The following is a 5,904-nucleotide window of genomic DNA, read 5'->3' as shown; positions in this document are numbered from 1 at the left end:
CATACATAATCTCTACAGGCGTTTCGGATTCATATAATCAGCTGCATGAATCGTTTCAATAATAATAATAATAATAATACCAAAAGTACCTATGAGTGCAGTGTATTATTATTATTATTATTATTATTATTATTATTAGTAGTAGTAGTAGTAGTAGTAGTATTTTAACTGATTATATTGTAACTCATTCCTAAACTTTTAATTTATATCAACAGTGCCGTAATGTATGTTTTTTAAATAAATAAATTTTATGATGTGCCGTGTTCAATACTGGATAATTTATGGTATTCTGCGAGGACAAGAAGGTTGCGGAACATTGCTCAAGCTTTACTTTTACAGATGATCCAGTATTTTGAGGGGTTTAGAATTATCAGAAGGAAAAAGAGGGGAACACCATACTTTCGGAGGTATTTTCTTATGCCTGGTACCTTAAAATTAACTCAGGGCGTGAGTTCCGCGATTTTTCTTTTACGGATTCCCTTTTTGATTCATCTTTTATTTTCCTTATTTCTTTGTTTACAGTAACTCACTGCGACATTGGCATAAAGAACCAAATTTGTTCGGTTTTCCTGAACAACGTTGATTTTACAGCATTCTACTAGGGGATAAGTAAGATTAAAATAAACGTTAATAATAGTAGAAGGTAAATGTGTGTTAGTGATCAACATTAATAATATTTATGAATACAGATACAAAAATCACATAAGTGTGTAATTGGTTTTGTAATGTTTTGTTTGGATAGGTTATATTGTGTGTTGTGTGCCTTAATGTTAGTGTTAGTGTCAGAAGGAAGTCATGAGCTAACAAGACGTCCGTTAAAAGTGTAAAGTTAGAGAGGCCCTATCACGGGTAAATACATGTTGTTCAGTTATTTTTCCCACTTATTTCTCTTTGATTCAACCTCGATAGCGAGAAAACATTAAGATTCAGTTGAAGTGAAGAAACTTATTTTGGTACTTAATTACTGCGATGTGTAGGGAGTAAAACCACAGACTTAAAAACGAGGGAAGAACAACGTTAATACCTATTTTGTTCTTTGTTTCTTGACTGTAAAATACTCTTCTCTAGGACACAGCCTATATATTATGCAAGTTCTGTCCCAAAAGTAATTAGACCAATTCTAGAAAAATCGTTTTGTTGAAGGTACTGGTGTGTTTAAGGGGGCTATCGAATTTGAACTTTCTCAGAACATTCTCTGCACATAAATACTATCAATTAAATTCAATACCATTTTTTTCCCGACCCTGTGGCCGAGTGGTGTCGACCTCCGTGGCGAAGTGGTTAGCAGATCGCGCTACAACGCCAGGGGTTCTGGGTTCGAGTCCCGGGTAAGGCATGGGTATTTGTATTTGTCTGTCCTGAAAAGTCCTGAAATAGAAATGTGAATGAAATGATATGAGTGTATGAAGTGTGATGGGGGGAAGCTTCCGCTTAGGGGCTTTCCTTTATAAAAAAAAAAGAAAAAAAAGTGGTTAGCACATCGCGCTGCGACGCCAAGGGTCCCGGGTTCGAATCCCGGTCGGGCTTGGTTGTTTGTGAATGTCCATTCATCAATTTCATCATTTCATCACTCATCCCCATCTTCGCAAATTAGCCTAGAGGCACAAAACGCGAAGTCAAATAAATTAAATCAATCAAAAAATCAATACCAATTTATGTGATGTAAAAATGTGAATAGAATTTATATTTTTTCACATATGCCTTTTTGAATGTAACAATGCTATTGTACGTTTAATATTGTTGCCAAGTTGCTCGATGACTTAGAGACAGTCAAAGACGACAGTTGCTACCACTAAGTTATCCAGATACCTGTACCCTGCACCGTCCCGTTTCAATTTATTCATCATTGTTGCGGCCTACCAGGAAGGAATCTTTGATTCTTCAAACTGTTATGGGTTTTCAGCGACGCATTTATGCGCAGCAACCATAACTTAGCAGGGGCAAAGGAGACACTTGCTCCCAATTTTTTTTTTTGGTTTATGGAGATTCACGAGATAATGGTACTTTTGTTAACCTCCTGAAACCCGAGGACTACAGTAATCAGTAATTTTATGATTTTGCAAATGTAACACTTATTTATCAAAATAGTCCTGGATGATATTTCTATGAGCTGCAAAAAAGAAAATATTCTGCTCAACCCCCCCCCCCCCATGAGTTAAGCTCCAAATTTTTATACTATAATCTGAGCATACGAAACAAACATTGAATATTTCATTCTGTAAAATAACGTAAAGTTTTATGGTTGACGTAAAAGTGTGGAAGAAACCGAAGGAAAATTAAATTTAGATAAATAACATCATAAAATCGGATCGTCTTAATGTGAACGAAATTAAATAACGTCTATTTCTGCCATGAATTCAATGGCGCTTCCAGAAAATTAGTAAGAAGCCTAATGCTGCTTTTTCACTCTTGCAGATGTATTTTCCCAGTATTTCATATTATTTTTGACCGAACTGGAGCTACAAATTCAAAGCGCGACAAGGACAACTTGAAACGTGAACCCATAAGAAATCAAATCCTGGAACCTATATTTACAAGATCAACGTTCTATCGGCGATGCCCCTACGTAAATTCCTCAATGTATGTGTAAATAAAATAGAGTAAGTTAGTTACCATATATTTTCAACCGTGTTTGGAATTACAGTTTAATGTGGAATCTGTCCCGGGGAACCTTGATTGCAGCTTCAACCACTCGCTATCAGTTGTATTACGTTTTTCATTTTTCTTAGTAAAGGATATACGTATATTTACATTTGGATGGTCACTGATTCAGATCTCACGACAGCCTAAAGAGTTCTCGTTGTCTTGTTGAGTCTATTCAGGCGACTGCTGAGATAGTGCCGCTGACGCATTATTGCCTGCCCTTTATTTTCACTTTTGATATACGTCATCCTCTCGTCGCTGTTCAGTTAATTTTGAGGCCTCCTCGATGGCGCAGTGGCAGAGTCGTCGCCTTGTCATCAAGGGGTCCCTGGCACATAGTGGTTCGGATCCCACTTTACTTCTCTATCTCTCTCTCTCTCTCTCTCTCTCTCTCTCTCAATGAAAGAAAGAAATGAGAAAAGAAAGAAAAGAGAGAGATAGAGAGAGAGAGAGAGAAAGAGAGAGAAGGGATAAACTGTAGATCCAGTCCCGATTAGCGTAACTGTTCATAAAGTTGACTTAAAACACCAAATCAATCAATCAACCAATTCAGCTAATTGTGCATATAAGCAATGATGAGTAAATAAACAAGCACCAAATCACAAAAACGATCCTTCAATTTTCCGCTTCTCATTAACTTAACTCATAGTTTCCAAAAACCTTTCAGCAGACGTGAATAAAAAAATGTAGGTCGTTCCGCGTGACGTAAGCATATCAGAATCAGCTGCCTTGTGACTTGAGAAGGAAAGGAGAAACGTGACAGGTTAGAAGTTCAGATTGCAATGCCTCGATTCGTGATACCCACACACATGCTTGGACCCTAATGTCTTGTGTTTCGTTGTTGATAAAAACACAGCACACCCAGAGAACATTTGTGGAAGTTGCTCACAGCATGTCCACTGCTCCATTTCGACCTTGAGTTTCTTCGCTCGAATCACTTTGAACTGCGTCGTGTGATGTAGGTATATTGGAAGTCAAACGTCCCATCTTGTGAACGTCGAAATACATACATCTTTTATTATAAAGTTGATATTACAAAATATATGCTACGAATGATGTGATAAAAAATTAATGGCAGTTATTTTCCTCAGGACGTCTAACTGCCAAGCGGGTGACCAGGGTTCGATTTCCGGGTGGGGCATGATATATTTTCGGAATTTTTTCCGGCCTTGTCCCCGCATAAAGCGGGTCTGGGCTTACACAGTTTCAAATCTATTGCTAACTGGGGCCAAGCCTGAGGGGTAAAGGCGGCGGCAGCGTGCTGCTGATCACATCACCTCTAAATGCCCGAGATCGAGTTCGAGAATATGAGGGGTCCTAAATGTGCCTTTATGGCACGGTGCTATCTGCACGGGGAACTTTACCTTTTATCTCACATTTATCACAATAAACAAACTATGTTGAAAAATATAGTTCTGGCTGGGTAAAGGCTGTGTAATATCCCACTTTATTTTTCATGATTTTCTGTAACGTTACTAAACACGATATTTATTTCCATATTATTTTTATATTATATTTTTGGATTATTTTATATTCCTTTTAGGAAACTGATTAGCGAATGTGTAAAGTGTTTCTCTCCAAGTCCATCAGCCCGTATGAACGATCAGTGCCTCAAAGCTACAAATTAAAAAATCTGATGGACCTAACAGATAGTAGGTAAACACTATCGGACCGTCCGTCTGTTTGGCCGTGAGGGACAAGAGTCAATGCGAGGAGACATCCATATCACAGAATCTGTTGACGCTACATCCGCAAAAATAAACACAATTTACGAGAACGACAAAGAAAATTCTAAACAATCCCTGTATAAATTATCTCCAATCCAATCCAAAAGTCGGAAACCACCCATATATTTTCTCCAGATATTATATATGTATTTATTTATTTAACAAATGATGCCACAGAACATTGTTCCATTGAGACATACATACATTTTGTGAATTATATATGTGCATTACATATATCTGTGCATAACATAAATTGTTTCACTAATTCCTATACAGACGAACCCCTCACCCCTTTCTCCAATGAGCCAGTAGGACTCTTTTGAATGATTGAAATGACAGACTGTTTATATCAACGCTCGGATCATTTGCTACTACTTTATTGTAAGTTTTACCCATTTTCCACATCGGAGATATATTTACATAATTTGTTCTAGATTTTGGTACATGAAACAAACCGAGTTTCGGTCTGTTTCTCATTTGAGAAAAATGATATTGTAATGCAGATACTAACCCCATAGAGTCTATTTTGTTATTTGCAATTTTATATAACGTGCTCATCAAATTAAGATTAAACTTTTCTTCAATTTTTTCAATGTTAAACTGCGATACAAGCTCAGAGTACGGATTGAATTTAGGATATACTTTGTCTTCTCTATACTTTATGAACCTCAAGAACTTGGACTGAATCATTTCTATTTCCCTCATATGTTTTTTTTTTTTTGTCCAAGGGCTGCCATATTACCGACACATATTCTACGAGTGAGCGTACTAGGGAGACATACAAAAATTATTAATATTGATGTACTTTCTAGATCTTCCCCACATATTTTTATCAATCCTAATTTCTTATATGCTTGGTTAACGATATGATGCATATGCTCTTTAAAACATAGATTTGCGTCATACGTGATAAAAAGATTCGTGAATTTAGTTACCTTAGCTATTTGTTTTCCTCCCATCTGACACTGGAAGTTTCTTTTTATTTCAGCGTTTGTTATAGACATTACCTGACATGTATCAAGAATACAAGTCTATAATTTTCGCTCCATTGTAGTAATATATTTACGTCTGCCTGCAGGTCAAGGCTGTCTTCGTCAGAGCAAATTGTTCTAAATATTTTTACATCGTCAGCAAATATAAGTCAACGTGATTTCGTAATAATTTTCGGGAGGTCATTAATAAAGAGTAAGAAAATGAGTGGGCCCAAATTGGATCCCTGCGGCACCCCAGAAGGCGTAGGGTATTCCCGAGATATGTATCCTCTATAATTGACAAATTGCTTTCGGTCCATGAGGTAAAATTTTAGCAGCATAATTACGTTTTCAGAAATATATTAAAATACGATAGTTCCTGAAGTAAAATGTCATCATTTACCGAATCGACCGCCTTGGCCAGGTCAGCATAGATACCTGTTTCCTTTCGTCTAATTCATAAGCTACAAAATGTGCAAATTCGGCAAGGTTTGGGATTGTCGACCTCCGCGATATAAAACCATGTTACATGGTAGACATAGCCGGTCGTACGTTGGCCATTA

The sequence above is a fragment of the Lepisma saccharinum genome, chromosome 19 (genome assembly GCF_977018435.1).
Source record: "Lepisma saccharinum chromosome 19, izLepSacc3.1, whole genome shotgun sequence".
In the NCBI taxonomy this organism is placed as follows: Eukaryota; Metazoa; Arthropoda; class Insecta; order Zygentoma; family Lepismatidae; genus Lepisma; species Lepisma saccharinum.
This window is presented reverse-complemented; position numbering follows the sequence as displayed.